The following is an 18,732-nucleotide window of genomic DNA, read 5'->3' as shown; positions in this document are numbered from 1 at the left end:
GGCTGTGGGGCATGGCGGTGCCATGTACATCCCTTGCAGAGGGGCAGCTCCAGGTACTGGGGGCTTTAATGCGGGATGGTGCTTTTGATCTCTGCCCTGACTTGGTGAGCAATGGAGCTGCTTCTCTAATTACCCCCTTACACAGGGCTGCTGGGGCTGTTTGTGCTTATACCATCTCAGGAAAAAAAAAAAAAAAAAAAAAGTAAATAAAATTAATAAAAGCCCTCCTGCCAGGGCGTGTGCAGGGTGGGGAGCGCAGCGTGCTTTCCCATACAGCGCTGGAATCCTGGAGCGCTGTTCATATAGCCCTGGGTGCTCCCACCCACGGCAGGCAGTTTCATGCTCCTTCCTCAGTTTCATAACATCCAGGAGAGGCACGAAAGTTTTCCAGAACCTCCTCCCTTTGTGGTGTGTGAGCAGGGCTGGAAGCTGGATGTCCATCTGAGCACTGCTCCGGCTGTGCCGTGCACCTTGCTCCATTCCTCCAGCACTGGGATGGTTGGTGCTGGTTCTCATGGTGTTGCTGTGCACTGGGTTTGTACGTTTCAGTCCAGTAGAAGCACTTTGCCTGTTTTTCAGTTCTCCTTTCTGGGCATAGTTTGGGGTGGAGGTGCACGGGCTCTGCTGCACACACAGCAGTTGGGATGTCAGGCTGGCACGTGGAATGTGAATGTACTGTGTCTTTGTAGCAGCACAGAGGAACTCCTGTTGTCCCATCTGAGGACGTGTCCTCCCAGTTCCCCCCGTGTCTCTGCACCTTGTGTTTGCAAAGCAGCCGTTCTGCAGGGAGCGGCAGGAGCATCTCCTTCCTGCTTCGTGACAGATAAAGGGCTTTTCGGGTAGAAAGGATGGTTTCCTTGCACCAGGATGGAGTGGGGGTGACAAGTAGTGAAGCAGTGGGCTGATGGCTTCCAGGAGCTCTCTGTGATGCTGTGGTGCTGAGCTCAGGGTATCACTGTGTCCATGAGCACTGCTGGGTGTGTGAGCCCTGTGTGGGGCTGGGTGGGCTGCAGGAGCTGCATTTTCCTCATCCACCCCATCTGCTCCTGCGCCGTCTGCGCTGCGTTTCTTGGCCTCAGCGCTTTCGTGCAGAGAGCAGCATCGCCAGCAACGGTATTAATGATTATTTATTGGTTCTTAATGCCAAGTAATGTAAACATCTGGCTAATGCAGCGCAAATGTGCGGTGGGACGCGGGCTTATCTCCAGCGCTCAGCTGGGCTGGAAGCACTTCATGAATTAGGCCGGGAAGGGAGCACTGCTGAACAAATGGGGGTTGTTTGGATAAACTTTCCTCAAGGTAGAGATTCTCAGACTCCTCCGCCGCTGTCCTCCTGGTTAATTACTGCTTTGCAGCTCCAGGAACATCACAGGGGCAGGAATGTGGCTGTTCCCCATTGCACTCAGCTGGGTGCTGGGAGAGCTGCTTATGTGTGAAACTCTGCAGTGGTGCTGCTCTCGCACTCAGCTTCAGGGCTGTGGCTCTGGCCCTGCTTTGCTGCGTATTGATGTGGGTTTTTATTGTTTTTGATTTTTTTTTCAGTGCAGTGAGGATAAATGCAGCCTGTTGGTAAGGGCGCTGGGGGAGAAAAGGGAGCAGAATGGCTCGGCTCGGGTTGCAGGCTGATGGACAATTTCCCCTGCTTTCAGCCTCAGGACAAAGCTCGGTGGGAAGGAGAAAGGAAAGTGTGAGTGGAGAGAAATTTACTACTCCTGTGCTTTCTGTAGTGCTTCTGAAGGTGAGAGTGGAGTCACTTCGCCTTGTACAAGCTCAGCAATTCCAGATCATCCCCGGAGAGCTTCTGAAGCCATGCAGGGAGGAATAATGCTCGGGGTTAAAAATAGGCACTTGACAATAGGAAGGAAGGACTGAAAAAGCTCCATGCTAAGGGAAGTGGACAGGAGCTGGGCGAGAGGCGGCTGGATTACACTGCACTGCTGGAGCTGGGCTTTAATGGTTGTAGACCGGAATTAAAGCTCATTTGTGCTTGTCATAACCTGAAGCGGGTTGTACTTGGGTTTGGTTGTCAGTCAGCCTGGGAATAGTGCCTCTTTCAATGCAGGTCTCCCAAAAGTTTCTTTCCCCTCTGCTTGGAGGAATTGCCTTGGGACATGCAGCCTGCAGGGAGCTGGACTGGAAAGAGATAGTTCATTAAACCCAATTGGCAGAGGCTTCTCCTACCAAACAGCACAGAGGAACCTGGAGCTGGGAGAAAACACTCCATCTCCTCCATTAAGTTCTGTGGTGGAGAGGGGGAACCTGAATCCATCACCCTGGGTGCTTCATTGGCTTTGGTGGTACTGGGTCGTGGCAGCCCCCTGCCGGGTGTGGGACCACTCATCCCAAACCCATTGCCCAGGGCTTTTGTTAAAATTCATTAAAACCATCTGTGGTTACCGGAGCCTGACCAGAAAGCCAGAGAGAGCCAGGACCCATGGCTGAGGCCGTGGCCAGCACCGTGCCCCGGGGCGGCCGCCAAGCAGCGGGCTGCCTCCTGCCTGCCCTGCGCGGATGCTGGAGCGCGACCAGCAGCGATTCCGGCTTCTTGCTTAGTTGAAAGCTTCATTCTTCCTGTCCTGTTTCTTTAACTTTGGCAGCTTTCTTGCAGCGTGAGGTGCCACAAATGCCTCGCCGACAATAGGGCCGCGAGGTGGGGTGGGAGGGTGGAAGGAGATGAAAGGGGAAAAGTAAAATTGAAGCATGTCTGGAAGTGCATTTTGATGTAAATGGGACTTTTTGATGGACTTTGAGAGACACCAGCAGAAAGGGCACCAGCCTCCTTCAGTGAGCAGAGCTCCGGGCTCTTTATGTGGTCAGGAAAGGGCACTTTTTGATCACTGTGACACTTTGTTGGGTGCACCTACAATTAGCTGGAGCACCTACAATCAGCCAGTGTTCCCGCTGACCCCGTCACTGCCTGTGTCCCAGTGAGGGGCAGCCCCACGTGCCCAGCGGGTGGGCAGCAATGTGATGGGGATGGTCACACCTTGCAGTGACAGACTGTGGCCATTTTCATCCTCAGCTGCCTCTGGGACCAGAGCAGGATTTAAGATTTGGTTTGGAGAAGTGTTTTGCAAGAGAGGGGCTTGGTGCTGGGCACAGCATCCTCACCCACTGCTTGTCAAAGGGAGCAGACAGCTGGTGAGTCCTGTTCCAAAGGGAAACTAGCTGCTGCTGCCCTGGGTAAGGCTGCATGCAGTGGGGGGCATGGCTGCATCCTGGATGCTGCGAGCTCTCCTGTGTCCCTTCCCTGCTCGCAGGGCTGGTTCCAGCAGTGCCATCCTTTTGATCCAGCCTGGACCCAGCCCTTGTCCTTGGCATCATCTCAGCACCTCTCGGTGCTGGTGGAGATGTGACGTTGTCTGTTGTGAGTCATCCGACATTCTTTCTGCTGCTTTTTTTCTCATCATTCTTTTCCTTCTCTGTTTATTAAATGTGAGCACCAGTTCATCCGATGAACCTCATGCCGTAAAAGCCCGTGCTGTTGGCTGCATGAGAGACACTTCCATTCCTCCTGGCTCACTCTGGTGAGGTGGTGGAGTGCTGGTGATGGGCTGTCCCCTCCTGTCACCTCTCCACATGCACCTGCGTGGCACAGCTAACCTTGCAAAGGCAAGAGGAGGAGAAATGAGAACAGAGCTGCTCCCGGGGAGGAGGGAAGGGCATGTGGGAGAGACATAGGAAGGTCAGGCAGGTCCGGCAGCTGCATCTGTGCTGTCAAAGTGAGCTCGAAGGGAGGGGAATGTGCACCATGTCTCAGCTGTGCTGATGGAGCTGAGCACCGTGAATTTTGGCCACATGTGACGTTGTCCCTTGTTGCGGTGCTTCACCGTCCCATGGCTTCAACGAGACTGAGTGCTGGGTTCTGCACTTTGGCTACAACAACACCGTCCATCGCTGCAGGCTTGGGGCAGAGGGATGGAAAGCTGTGCAGAGGAACGGGGCCAGTGATAGTATGGGAGCTGATCGCTTCAAGTTACAGCAGTGGAGGGTCACTTTGAATATTAGAAACAGTCTTTTCTCCAAAAGGGTAGTGGTGCACAGCATAGCTGCGCAGGGAGTGCTGGGGTCATCATCCCGGGAGGTGTTTCAGAACTGTGGGGTTGTGGCACTTAGGGATGTAGTGATGGACATGGTGCGGTGGGCTGGTGTTGGGTTGGGGATCTGGGAGGGCTTTTCCAACCCCAGTGATTCCACGGTTAAGTGTCTTAGAATGGCTTGGAGCTTTCCATGGGCTGGACTCCTTCCCGTGCCTGCTGCCTGCACCCAGCTCTGTGTCCCTGCATCATTGTGCGTGGAGCTGTTGGCAGCCTGTTAATGTACTGCTGGTGTAAAACCATCAGAAATGACCTACCTGTTGGTAACAGAACTGCAGGCCAACTGCGGGCCAACTTGTTTCTTCTTCTGACAAGCTTCTGAGGCAGTCCTTTAATCTCTAATCTAGGTTTACGGTCATTTTTATTGAAATGCCGGACTCTGTGAGAAGTTGACATGTATGACCATCATAAAACGGGAGTTATGGGAGCCCGGAATTGCCTTGATGGTCCAAGTGTCTGCAGGAAGCGTTTTTAAAATCTGTAATCAGGATTTATTGGCCTTCGTGGCTGAAACTGTCAGTAGAAAATAAAATAATCATCCTGGGAGGTTTCTTCCCTTCTCCCTTTGCTGTGTTGCTGCGCTCTGCTCTGCTTGGTGTTGCAGGCTGGGGCTGCTTGGGCTTGAGCCGCAGGGCCAGGCAGGACCTGTGCCACCGGGGGCAGCCCTTGGCAGCTGGTTCCAGCAGCACAGGGATGGTGCCTGAGGCCAGCAGTGAGTTTTTGCTAAAAGACGAGTGATCTGTGGCAGAGCTCTGGGGTGGGAGCACACCACCGTGCTTCCTTGTGCTCCCTGCTGATGTGTGGGTTCTTAATGGCATGAGCATGCCTGCTGCTGCTGGTGCACCTCTGTGCAATGCAAGGGGAGACCTCAGTGCCCTGATGGTTCTTCATGAGTTGGGATTTGATGCTGGGGGATTTCATAATTGGGGAGGTAAGCCAAGCTGGCCCACTAATTTTGTTGTCTTTGGTCACTGCTGTACCTCAAGGGCAGTGTTGCTCTCTGCAGTGCCTGCTGCTGCTCTTGCTCATGAATGCATGCTGAGTGCAGGATCTATCCCGTGCTCTGGCACCCAGAAGCATTGCTCTGAGCACCTCCTGGCTGCTGCTTCTCTTCCTCACCTCTGAGCCGCACCAGCCTTCCTCCACTCCAGGGGAGGAGTGATGCTCTGCTCATCTCCAGGCAATACAAACCCTGCTGAAGTCAGGATTGGCTGCGGTGCTGTGCCCCATCAGTGCCCCATCAGTGCCCCATGCCTGCGTTCTGCTCAGGACACGTATGATTGGGTTGGTGCTGCGCCGCAGTCGGCGCTTCCACGCAGTTGCCTGTATCAGCAAAACATGTAATTTCCTTGCAGAATGATGTCAGGATTGTCAAACAGAGCTATTCTTTGTGAAGAGGTGTGGGCTGCCACTAATTGGCGTGCGTACAAACCTACGTTAACAGGTTTAGTCGAGACTGAAGCATGCTTATAAACTTCTCCCATGTAATGCTTGCACTGGAAGCTGAGGCTTCTGATGGCCATCCCACCCTCCTCCCCCCCCCCAAGCTGTGCCCTGTGGCTGGGATTCAGCACAGTGGGGCCGGGGGGCTTCGTGCCCGTGTAACAAATATCTTCTGTAATGGAAGAGCTTTTTCTTCTCTTTGACTTGCTCTTAAGATCATTGCCCTTAATCATGTGGGGCGACTTCTGAAAGTAGTTTCCTAAATGCCAATTTTTATCCAGGTTTTAACATTGAAATTCATTTTTCTTTTCTTTTTTTTTTTTTTTTTTTTTTTTTTCTCCAAAGGCAGGATATAAATGACTCGACTAAAATTAGATTAATCCTAATAAGAATGTCACTTATCATTTCTGAATACATTACATTTTTTTTCCTATTTTTTTTTTACTTGAAATTTTACATGCCTCTTTAGCTCTAATTGCTGGTGTAATTTCTTACATAGACATAGTCTGTCCTCACGGTTGACAGCAGTGCTTAATGCAATGCCGACACCGCAGTAAGTTCTAAATTAGTGCATCGCAGTCCTTGCAGACGTGTTGAACTTTCTCCTTAATAAGTTTGGGGAAAAACTATATAATAATAATAAAAGCCCTTGAGTGCAAAACGGGATGAAAATGCACTCGGGTAGCAGGATGAAAGGAGGTGACGGTGGGATGCTGCGGCACTGAGCAGCGCTGTGTGTGTCCGGCAAGGTTGAGCTGGTGGCAGCTGAAGCCTCAGTGTAGGGTGGGTGGGCTCCCCAGGGCTGGGTCTGCTCTGGTTGAGGATGCTTGTGATGGCTTCTTGAGGGATCTATGGGGGGATTTTTATGGGGTCCAGCAGGGCAGAGCTGGGGGCTGCTCCGCTAACACCCACACCGACCCTGAGGCTTAAAGGACTACAGGCTTAAAGTCACTACAGCCCCTTTCCTGCTGGGTGTCCTGAACGCCCGCTGCCCTTGTGCAGTCAGCAAGGTACGTTGCAGTAACACCCTGCAATACAGCAGGGCAGAGCAGCTCTGCTCTGCATTCAGCAGTGCTGGCAGAGAGCACTGTGTGTGGGGCATTGCAGCTTGGCACTGGGGGAATGGCCACAGCGAGCACGGTGGCACTGTGGGGACATGTCCCCATCCTGGTGGCACAGTGCATGGTGGGGAGAGGACCGCAGGCAGCTAGTGGGATGCTGGGGTACAGCCCTGGGGAATGGCATTTGGCAACGAAACTATGGGGGGAGGAAGTGGTTGGGGGAACTTTGGTCTCCTGCGGCATCTCGTCAGCTTTCTTCCATGCGTGTGGGTGGCAAGCTGGAGGGTTTTTGTCTCTGGGGCGGGGATTGTGAATGGTCCCCATCCGTGGGTTCTGCCGGCAATTGGAAACAGCTGGTGTGGGAGCAGCATGAGGGTGGCCCGGGGAGTGGGGATGGATGGGGTGCTTCTACCCTGCTCCTCTTCCTCCTCCCCAATGCTGGTTAGTTTCTGGGCTTTAAACATGAGGTGCCAGCCTCAGGCACAGGGGCTGCTCCTGCTCGCCATCCCTGTGAACCTCACCTGGGCTAATTGTGAAGGCTGGTGGCATGTGGTCCCATTGTCCCTGTGCCTGCTAGGATCCTGGTGGGGCTTTCCCAAGGGCTCTGCTTGGCTTTGCTTACCCTGCTATCTGTGTTCTTTCCAGGTGCCAGCACATCCCTTCCCCAGGCTGGCTGGCGTCCTGGGCAGAGGGATATCTCCAAGGTAACTTCAGTGCTGTCTGGTGGTTCCCAGGGAAGTGATGGGGAACGCAGGCAGGCTGGGGCCTTAAGAAAAGCTGTCCAGGAGATAGGCAATTTCTCTGTTCCTGCCCTATCACCTTAAAGCAAATAGCAGAAAGCTCGGCCAGAGAGAGCTGCTGCCTTTTAGCTCCTTTGCTATTTGCCTAGCGATGCAGAGGAAAGGCCAGCCAGCGGTGTGAGATTTATGGGCCCTCCCAGGGTGCCTGCACTACCCTGCTGCAAAAGGGCAGTGCAAGATTAAAGCCCTCCGTAGGCTGGGTTTGGGTGTGGGGTGACACAGGCTGGCCCCAGTGGGTGCCAGCCACACTTAAGTGCTTTGGTTTCATAGAAGTCAGCACTTGGGACTAACCCTGAGACCAGCAAACTCATTTCCCTTTTGCAATCGCAAATCCTGCCTTAAAGACAGACGGGCCGGTCTGCAGTGTGACGGATTGTAGGAGGAAGTCCACGGAGCTCCTAATGACATGTCTGGAGAGCTGATTTTTGTGGTGGTGGCCTCCCTAAAGAAAGGGTTGCTGCTGGGCTGGGGTGAGCTTTCTTTAGCTTGTTGTGTTAAAAGTCTCTTTTGATGAGATGCTGCTGTGCTGGTGGGGGAGGAATTCTTGCAGCAGTGCAGGTCCAGGTACCCCTGCTGCTGCAAAAGGAGCAGCTTAGAGACTCACGGAATGGTTTGGGTTGGCAAGGACCTTAAAGATCATGTTGTCCAACACATCTCTAGATCTCTAGTCTTGCTGCTGCTCACCTCTGCATGGTGGAGAGCTGGGCTTGGCTCTGTTTAAACTGCAGTGCGTGGAGCTGTTGGTGCATTGCTTCCTGCCAGCTTGCACACTGTGTTTGCCTCAGCCCTGGGTGCAGAGAGCTCTGTGCCACCCGCTGGGTCTGCGCAGCGTCCCCAGAGAAGGGCAGACCTTCAGCTCTGGCAGCTGCTCTGACACCGGAGAAAGTAATGGGCTTTCTTGTTCCTCTCTGGCTTCTCATATTCCCCAAAGGAGGTTGTACATTTTATTAAAGTTCAGCCGTACATGTATCTAGCCTAAAAATAAAAGCAAGTACGAGCCAGATCTCTTTCAGCGAGGGGCGAGGCTTCAACCCAACACGGCTGCGTTGTGCTGGCTGTGCTGTGGCTGTGCTGCCGTCCCTTTGCTGAGACATGGGGAAGCTTGGAGGCTCCTGGCCCCTTCCCTGCTGAAACCCCTGAGCTGGGGCTTTATCCTGTTGCTGTGCAGGAAGCTGTGGCTTCTGCATCTCAACAGGACCTCCCATGGTCTTAGGAGGGGCTTTAGGAAGAAAGGGGCCATTTTCTGCCCTGCCAAGTGACTTTCAGGAACGCAGGCTGAGGTGGAGGCTGGGCTTATGCTGTCTTGTGGAACAGGCTCACTAGTCCTCGGTGAATCTCTTAGATTTTGTGTGCATGAGGACAAGGGGGAAAGGCCGGGGGTGGGGGGGAGGGGTAGAAAGAAAACGTCTTTTGAGCTCTTATGACTCATCTTTAACTTTTTTGTCATAGACCCATCCAAAACAGCCTGTGGTGTGGGGCTGAAAGTCCTGTATGGCCAAGTATAGCGTGAAGATTACAGGGCTGACTCAGAGGGCAGGAATATTGTGTGACCTGGTTACTGGGGCAGTTATTACACAGCCGGAGTGGACAGTCGTTATGGTTATTGTATGCATGCATTTTGTTATAATGGAGTGGTTAAGAAAGCCTGAATAAGTTCTAACGCAGACTGTAGTCCAGCCAGTTCCTAGTAATGACACGAGGGCTTGGAGAGATTTGCAGCTGCCTGGGAAGATGGCGCTTCCAGACTTAGCCCAAATTACAAAACCCGTTTCGCCACCCTGGGAGTCAGCAGATCAAAAGCAGCAGTGTTAGTCACGGGGATGGAGCCCCGGCCCTGTCCTGCCCGCGGGGCTGCTGGAGCCGGCATGACCCGTCGGTGCTGGGCTGAGCATCCCGTCGCACTGTGCTAACTGCTCCTGGCTTTCTCTCCTCTTCTTGCCCGGTTTCTGATGTCAGGATGAATCTTTCAAGCTACAGCAGCGCTTAGCCAAGGCACGCTGAGCAGCAGGGCCCAGGTTTGGCACGTGGGGTGCAAAGAGCTCAGTCACTTGGGGAGCCCCCCCATGCCCCTGGGGGGAGCCCTTGGTGGTGACCTGTCCCCACGCTCTACAGTCCCCTGCAGGACCCTGGTGCTGTTGCCATGCTCAGTTCTGGTGGGTTTTTTTTGGATTCCCATGTCTGGGACCAGTTGGGGTTTGGGCACAGCATGCTGCAAGCAGAGTGGAGATTGCTTCCTTGTGCCGTGCTGCTAACTGCAGCCTGTAACTTCATCCCTTCCCTTGTTTGCTTTCATTTCTTAATTTTTGAGGCCAAGCTTGTGGGGGGAAGGATCTTCCAGAAGGTGCCAGGGCTGGAGTCAGACCTCGGACTGGGAGAGCGGTGCTAAGCTCCTGCATAGGGCAGGGGGCTGCACTGCTCTGCTCTGGGGCTGCATCTGCATCACAAAGCGGGGCCTGGCGGGGAGGTCTCGCTCTGCTCTTGGGTTCCTTGGGCACGTGAGTGCCGCCGCCTTCCCTTCCAAGTGGGCGCTCAGCCGCCGTTGTGTGCCATGCCAAAGTAATTCTTTGCTTTGGAACTGGGAGGCGAAATCTCCTCCATCTTATTGCTGAGGGGTCAGGGAAGAAGTGGGAACCCTGCTGCTTGGACCTTGTTCCCTTTTAACCCGTCTCTCCCTCTCCCCCCAGCCTCCAAATGAATGGAGAAGGAGCGGGGCTGCAGCCAGAGCACGGGCACAGGCGTTCCTGGGCCTCCCCCAAACCAAAGCAAAATAGAAAAACAAACGGAGCTGAGCGGGGAACCCGATCCTCTTCCGTCGGATCATTTTGTGTCTGTAGCGTCCAGGCTTTGGGTTTTGGGTCCGTGCCGCTTCGGAGCAATTCTAGCTTTCGAAATTCCTGGTGGTGAGCAGGGCTTGGCTGCGGGACGTTGTTCCTGGCCGGGCTCCTGCAAGAGGAGCTTGGGCTCTTTGGGGGGTGGAAGGCACTGTCTGGCCTGGTGGTCCCACTCAGCTCCCTGTGCCTACCCCTCTGTGCTTTCCTCTTCCCTTGGCACCTTTAGGTTTGGTGCTTTGTGGGACCTGGGGTGTGCAGCTCTGGGCATGATGGGCCAGGGTGATACCATAGGATGTTCAATAAGGAAACTCTGTATGACTCAAGTTGGAGTGTTAGAGAGCGGATGCATGGGGGTAACCCTGCTCTCATGCATAACTTACAGAGATGATCTTCAGTTTGATATATATCATTTGTGTTAGTTTTCCAAGAGGTGTGTTACATGGCTGATTCCAAGCAGGGCCTTCTATTTCTTTGGTGCAAAACCTCGGCAGAACTTCCTTATCTCCTTGGTTCAAAGACGTGTCGTATCTCCTTCTGTTGTCTAAACAAATTGCAGGGCAGAGGTATCCATCGGCGAAGACCAGCAAGCTTAATAATATTAATAATTAATAATACAACCTGTACTGGGGGGCTGCAAGCAGCAGCAGAAGGGGAACACTCACTCCCCTGCACCTCGTCAGGCTGGGGCCCCGCAACCAGGGCTGCGCCTCATTGTCTCACTTTTCTCTCCATTCCTACGCCAATTAAAGAGCCGTGTTGCCATTCATGGCCCTTATGGTTTTGTTCAGTTGTCTGTCAGCTCTTGTCAAGTCCCCGTTCCCTTCCCCTCCCCCATTTTAAAAAACAAAACCTCTTACAAACCCTGCTTTGAATCGCATCTTACCTCATGCGCAGCGTGGGGCCCCATTGATGCACGGCGCGGGGCTGCGGGCACAGCGCTCCCCACGCCACCTTTGTGGCTGCCACCACCGCCCCACGCCGCAGCCTGACAGCATTAATTAGATAGCACGGCTTGTCTTTATTTCTGCAAGGGGAGGTGAGGGCTGATAGCGCTCGGGGGTAGAAATAGACTTTCTCATTTTTTATTATTAACTATTATTTTGGCCAGCTGCTTGATTCTGTTGCTGATGGAGCAGCGTATCGTGACTGGGACAGTAAGGAGTGTGCAGCATGCCTTTGGGCACAGTGCAGACATGGCACCCAGGATGCATCCCATGTCCTGTCCCAACAGCATCTATCCCCAGAGAGCAGGGACTGGGGCCCCTGGTCCCCCCCACCAAGCCGCTGTCACTGCATGCAGAGAGCGCTGCAGGTGGCAGCAGCAGCCTGCGCCAGTGGTCTGGCCCCAATTAAATCTCCTCCAAATGGCCTCAATTACTGGCTTGTTTTTAATTTTCCTTGCAGGGTTGGGATAAATAGTATTTGTACGGTTTGGGTGCTGCGCCTGCATACATGGGGTGCTCACATCAGTGCCTGGCTCCTGTAAGGGTCTCGTGCTTTCCTCCTCCTCCTCGGTCAGGGTGGGTGCATCTGGGGCGGATAGGCAGTGGAGCATTCTACTGTTGTGCTCTTGTCATGCAGAAGAGCTTTCACCTGGCAGGAGATGTGCGTTCGGTGTGCTGCATTAGCTTTGACCAGCCTCTTCTGCTTGTGTAATGGAGCTCATCTCATTACGGAAGCACTTGCCTTCTCTTGGGTGCTCTTATTCTGTCACCCAGCTTGGCACCCCCCCCTGTGCCCATGCAGGGACTCAGCACACCCACCTCTGGCTCTCCTGCAGCACAGGGGCCATGTGCAGCTTGCTGGCTGTCCCCTGGCTGGGGACATTGTTGGCAGCAGCGCATGCGGGCAGCACGGCATAGAGGCGTGCAGCTATAAATAAGCTGATTCAGACAAATGCCTTTGTGCAGGACGGAGCTGGGAAGTGGCTGTAATGCATGACGGCAACTTTGCAACTCCTCGGTGCCATGTGCACGCGGTCAGCGCCTCTCCGGCTGTGTCCGATCTGCTCTGCTTCTCTGCTGGAAATCCATCAGGTTCACCAAATGAACACCAGTCTTGCATTAAAGGAATGACTGTGTCTGGGTGATTAAAGCCCAAAGTTACCCCAGAGGTCCCATAGCTCCAGTGAGACAGACAGCTGAGAACAAGCACAGGGAATGGAGCTGTCCTATGGCAATCAGAAACTGCTGGAGTCCTCAGTCGGTACTGCTGGTGGCAGGTGTGGTGTGATCTGGAACCTGGAGTGCTTGCAGACTGTGAGACTGGAAGCAGGGAGCTGAGCATGGGCAGAGAAGCCTGCCTGGGGGCTGTGGGAATGGCCCTTTTTCCCCAGTGTGCTGTGTTTGTTGGTCCTGAGCTGGACTTCCTTTGCCACGTGGTTTGGTGTGTGACAATGAAAGAGGAACCTGCTCTGATGGCCGAGGGACTGCTGTCCCTTGTTGGCTGCTCCCATCAGTGTTTGTTGTGAGGCTGCTCTCTCATCCACTTGCTGAGGTGTGAGCAGTGCCGGCTGTGCTCAAGCTGGACCGGCAGCTTGTTTGGCCAGCTTGTGCTTGACACTTGAAGTCATGTTTCCCAATGGCACTGGCTGAGCAAAGCCTTGCTTAGGGATGGGCTGGTGCTGCCGGGCTGCGTGTTCCTTGGGATGTGGTGTTTCCAGATCACAGCTGAGGGCAGCTGATAGGGGTTGGCGCTGCGTGATGGGATCTGCGCTGCTGGGCGTAGGAGGGAGCTGGGGCACGAGGTGTGAAGCAGGAGCCTTGCTGTGTTCGAGCCCTGTGGGAGGTGTGGGGTAGTGTCCTGGCACCACTGCAGCCACCATCGCCCTGCAGACACACACGTGGAAGCTGAGCACAGAGCTTCCCCAGCTTCACCATTTCAGCCTCCTGCTGGGACCGTGAGGTGTTACCGATTTGTTTTTCGCCCCCACAGCTGGTGTTTACTTGCCTTCTGCTTACATTTTAACTCCAGTTTGATAATAAACCCCAATCACTCATCAGTGAAAAACTTGCAAGGGATTGCGTATGCTGGGAGAAACATTTACTTAAGTAGATTTAAGTTCATCTCAGAAGAGGCTGCTTCCTAGAGAGGTCCTGGAGGTCTCTATGGCTGTATGGTGTAGCTGCTGTGGCCCTGACAGGTGCCTGGGGGGGCTCTGGAGCAATGGGATCCTGTTCTGGGGATCCTACAGACCACAGACCCCACGGTCTGGGTGTCCTGGTCTAAGGAGCTCCTGTTCTGGGGGGCCCCTAGAGCTGGGACCCTAGAGATGTATGTGGGGGTGTGGGGTCCCCAGGGGCTGCACATCTCCATTCCCCAGTGCATTCAGCTTGCGTCATCGTTATGGCTTATTTCATTTCCCCCCATTCTTCCATGCTCCCCCTGTGGAAGCAGTGGGGGGTTGGGGTGCGGCATGGGGACAAAATGGCAGCCGTGTGTGGGGGGGGGGTAGGGGGGGATGGCTGGGCCACGTTGCCATGGCAACCCATTTCTGCCTCACTGATGCGTCGTGTAAATCCATTTAGAAACGAGAAGGGCCTTTTGTCTTTGGGAGGGTTGAATGGGCCTCATTAAACCTGAAATGTGGAAAGGAAAAAAAAAGGGGCCTTAAAGTGTGTCCGGGAGGGGGACTGGTTGAATGGGGAGCGGGGGGCTCTGTGGGGTGGTTTGCAAGAGGAGAAGGCAGAGCTGCAGGCTTCCCAGGTTGTGCAGGCACCCCACTTTGTGCTGGAGATAAGAATGGGATTCTGTTTGCACAGCCCCTTTCTTGTGGGATTGTGGGTGCTGGTAGCAGAACTAAAATGCTCCATGTCTGCCTCCTCCCTGTTGAATGAGGCCGAGGGGCTGCAAGTGGGGTGAAGGGAATGGGGGAACTGGGAGGGGTCACTCCAAGCACCGCTAACGAGGCAGATCCGTCTTTAATTCAGCTGCTGTGTTGGGGGGTGCGGTGGGCAGAAAGCCAGCGTTGTGTTTATCATTAGGGGTATTAGGAATGATCCCAGAGAATTACAGACCAGGGTGCATTGCTATGGAGCTGGTTAAATGCCTGCAGGGAATGGGCTGGGGTGATTAGCCTCGTGCTGTGGTGGGAACCACCTGTGGTTGGCGTTGGTGGAGGACATGAGCCGGTGGGCAGAGGTGGCTTCTGGCCTCTTTGCTAAGACTTGGGCTGTGGGGAATGTTGCCCAGGAACTTGGTGTGAGGGCTGAGGGCAGGAGGCTGCTCCTGGGGCTCCATGGCTGAAGGGTGGATGGATGGAGAGCATGGAGTTGGGACCAAGGTTGGATGGTGTAAAGGACCAATGAAAAACACTGACTTTTGGTGGTTGTGCTTGGAGCCAAGGCCAAAGGAGTGACTACCCCACGAGGCTGCTTTAAGGCTCACCTGAGTCACCGTGCTCTCCTCTCATCGCCCCAGCACAGAGCGGATACCGCAGAAATAGAAGAGGTCTGCAGAAGGGCAGTGGAAATAATTATACAGAGATTAGCAGGAAAAAGGAGATCGAAGGCTGCACTTAGCGGAGACTAAGAATAGAAGAGCACATGAAAGAAGTGGGATCTGAAAGCATGAGGATGGGGAATCACGTGCTTCTATTTACCCTTCCTTGCAGTGACGAAGAACTCGACAAATGGAAAGGTGATAGACACAGATGGGAGGTGGAAGAGAGCAGGGAACTGCTTTGCTCGAGTTGTAATGAACATCCTTCTGTGGGATATCTTTATTCCAAGAAGTTCACAAGAGTCAAAACGAAGAAATTGGATTGTGGTAGCACTGTAGATTGAAAAAATGAGTTTGTATGGAACTGGACCCTCCTCCTTCAGCACATGGCCTGGTAGCTGGGTAGGAACCTGGATTTCTTGGTGCTCCAGCACAATGCTGCTGCTCCTGCACCTCTTTGGGATGGATGTGGGCTGCTGGAGGCTGCCTGCATGGGCAGGAGGGCTCTTCTCGGGCAGAGAGCCCTCTCATCTGTGATGTGGTCGTGGGCTCCTGAAAAACAGGTGGGAACAAGGCAGGCAGTGGAGGGCTTCTGCAAATGCTTTTCATGAGTTTTTCCACTGAGTCTCCAGGTCTTTTACTGGACCACTTCAGCTGCAGAGCTGTTTCCTGTCTTGGAGCCCATTTCTGAGCCATGAGGACCTATGGGAGCCGTGGGGAAGGTGTAGCCCCCAAATAACCTGTAAGGCAAGCTGATACGCTCTCTTGGGAGGGTGAACTCTCCTGATGTGGTCCTCGGCTTCTGAAGGCCTAGCAGAACCTGTAGCTCTTGCACAGCAGTAAATGCCATATCTAAATGTCTGTTTGCTGCTCTCTGCTCACAACATGTCACTCTGCCAGGCCCTCCTGCAGCCCTGGCTGCTAAGAGTACATGTCCTCCTTGCAAGATGGTTATTTTTGGATTTCTTTGAAGAAAACAGCATTTAGCATATGTCATCTTGTATGTACGTCAGAATTCATGCTTTGGAGTATCTTATCCAGGGAGAGGGTAGTTGTTCTGTGTTGTTCTGTTTTCTGCAAAGCCTGAAATACAGTAAGAGGTACGTTTTGTTCTTCAGACACAGGGAAATGTGATGCCTGCCCCAGAGGTTTTGTAGTTCTCATGACACAATAAGTACCTGGGCTGGGAGATAGGTTGTTCAAAAGCATGTTAGCCCCTTCTTTAAATTACATGTATATTTTCATGCAGTTTACCAGTTTCCTTTGTGCTGACACAGGCGGGCAGAGCTGGGATGCTTCAGAGGGAGGAGGCAGCAGGTGCTGTGGGATGCATCTTCCTTTGCTTGAGGAGCATTCTGGGGTACAGAGTCCTGTAAACTGAGTTGGGTGCAGCCTGGTGCAACAAAGGCCACAGAAATCCCCCCAAGTAGCCCAGCGGCATATTTTGAGGGATTATCCCTTATCGCTCTGGTCCTTTTCCTCTCCAATTAAATCCCCTTTGCGATGTCAGTGCAGCCGTGCCTGACACCAGACACTGTGCAAGCTGGGGAGCATGGAGCCTGTGTCACTGCATTGGTCCCACTTGTCGCACCCGTGTTGCTCTGTCAGCTCCCACAGGGGGTTCAGAGGTTGTCCCTTTGATTCCACACTGGGGCTGGGATCTCCCCCAGGGCCCCTGAGCCCCTGTCTGGGTTGGGGGCTGCCCCCTGGTTGGGTTTCTCAGCTCAGGCATCTCTGGCTTGCAGGGGCTGGCTGCCAACAGAGCTCCCCTTGTTTACCCAACTCGGAGGAATTGGTTTACAAGGCTCACAAATACCCTTTTCACCTTTCCCATCAGAAAACACCTCCCGAAACAATGAGGAAATTGGACGCTGCCACCTGATATCTCCCAAGGAACCTGCAGGGCCAGGAATTTGTGGGGCTGCGGGGCCGGATGGTGCGTGGGGCTGCACTTTCGGGATGCAGTACTGGGAGTCCAACTGGGTCTGTGGGAGACAGTGCCAGTGCCACCAGCATCACTCTGAGGTGGTGAGCTTGCTGGGAATGCAGGTGACTCAAGTAGCTGTAGTTAGTGTTTCCCACTGTGTCTGATTCTGAAAGAAAGGATGCGGAGATGTTCTCCGTGAGGTGCTAACTGGTGGTGGTTACAAATACTCCATGAATCAAAGCAGAAATGTACTCCTTGTCCCAAGAGGGGGCACGTGGGGAGGCTGTGTGCTCTATGAGAGGTGCTGGGTTGCAGGGACGGATGGAGCTGAGCTCGAGCCAACCGCAGCAGCGCTGTGCTCGGGGGTGACAAAGCCCTTCAGCTGTCTCCTTGCGGCTGCGAGGCTCGATCTCATGAAGCACTTGAGATTTCCAGATAAAAAGGAGGCCCAGCTGAGCTGAGCAGAGCACGCTTCCCGATTTGCATCGGCTTTAAGTGCTTGCCGCTGGTTTCGTAGTGACTTGAAGGGCTCCAACCTTTAGACTTGGGAGGTCCTTGGGGAAGAAGCATCCCGGCGCGTGCAGCAGCCTGTTCTTCTCCAGCCCAGCAGCGGCTTTGCTTTCTTCCTTGTGCGCTCGACCCCATCAAATGCAGTGTGTGTAGCATGGGCACCTCACATGCTTGTGCTGGCACCAGTGCGAGATCTGAGAGCTTTCTTGCGGGGTGGTAGGAGAGCAGAGGGGGGTGGAGAGTGATAAGGCTGTTTGGTTCTGCTGCCCTTGAAACCATCGTGCTGTGATTCGCCCAGAAGAGCAAGGCTTTGGATGGCAGAGGTGCTGGGGAAGGTGCTGCAGGCTGTGTGCTGCCTGCTGCATTCCCACCCCATCACTGCCGTGGGGTCCACTCATCCCCAGTGCTGGCTGTAGCTGTCTGGGGCTGGGACATAAGTAGGTTATTGCTTTGAGCAACAGCCATCCTCCTCAGTGCTTCGCCAGTCTGCTGTATCCTAATTTAAGTTGTCTAATACACTGCATGTCTCGAGCTGCATCCCCGAGTGCTTTATTATACAGTTGTCAGTCACAGTTTCATCCTTAAGGTTGAATTGAATTTGATTCCGCTCCCCACCTTAAAGCAGGAAAATCATCCTCTGTATGGATGAGGAATACAGCTGATCCTCCCCAAAATTACAGTATGTGCTCTTAGGGCTCAACGAGTTCACCTTTTAATTTAAAAGTAATTTGTTCATTCTTTCCAGTTAACATCAATTTGGAGATGTGTCCTTGTAAGGATGAGTCACCTTGTGCCAAGAGTTTGAGCCTTTTTTTTGCCTTCAGAGACCCTCGTAGAGGAAAATTTCTCCTGTGCAAAACTTGCTCTGGTGATGACCAAGGGTGATTTTTCCAAATGCTTGGTGCTTTTCTCTTGGCTGTTATTGAGAGGAATGGTGCTCTTCACCTTTTTTGTTCTAAAGGAGAGTTTCTGGAGGCCTGGCTGCTCTCCCAATGGGATCTGTTTGCAGGCTTCCTGAAGATGGCTGCCACAAGCCACTGCTTGCAAAAAGCCTCCCAGTTTGAGGGAAAAGTCTTGATCTATCATTAAGGGTTCAAAGAAATGTGGGAGCTATTTTGAAGGTACTTTCAGAGCTTTCTTATCGTCACTAAGGCTGAAGAGCCTTGGAGACAGCCTGGCTTTTAGAGAAGAGAGGGAGCACACCAGCGGGAAAATGGAGGAGAAAACATGAGGGGAATAGAAGGACAAAGGGTAAGATGTGCATGTGGGCAGGAATCCTGTGCGCAGTAGGTGGAGGTGTGCGGTGTATGTGCAGGTCTGTGGTGCAGAGCTCCTGAAGCCGTGGGGATGGCAGTGATGGAGTGCTGCGTGCGGTGCCGGTGAACGGTTCTTGGTGCTGGCGTAGGCAGCCTGGAAAATATTGCTGGGCTGATGCCCAGGCAGAAGCTGTGCGCTTCTGAAGTTGAGATGGAGCGTTTGTGTTAAGAAAATTGGTTATGATTTTGTCCTTACAACAAATACAACAAAACGTTTCTGAGTTTTGTGAGATTACGGAATGCCGACAGGGAGCCACGTGTGGATGTTCCCTTATCGTCTCCCTCCTTCCCCACGTTTTCCCATCCT

The 18,732-nt window shown here is 53.4% G+C and overlaps 1 protein-coding gene across 1 annotated transcript in view; it reads left to right on the top strand.

The window, feature by feature from the left end:
- EFNB1 (ephrin B1) overlaps positions 1 to 18,732 on the top strand; it is a 46,784-nt gene that overhangs the window by 8,471 nt on the left and 19,581 nt on the right. The gene's annotated exons all lie outside the window — the stretch shown is intronic.

The sequence above is a fragment of the Coturnix japonica genome, chromosome 4 (genome assembly GCF_001577835.2).
Source record: "Coturnix japonica isolate 7356 chromosome 4, Coturnix japonica 2.1, whole genome shotgun sequence".
Taxonomy (NCBI): Eukaryota; Metazoa; Chordata; class Aves; order Galliformes; family Phasianidae; genus Coturnix; species Coturnix japonica.
Note: the sequence above shows the minus strand (reverse complement) of the source record. Positions and strands in the feature narration are given on the sequence as shown.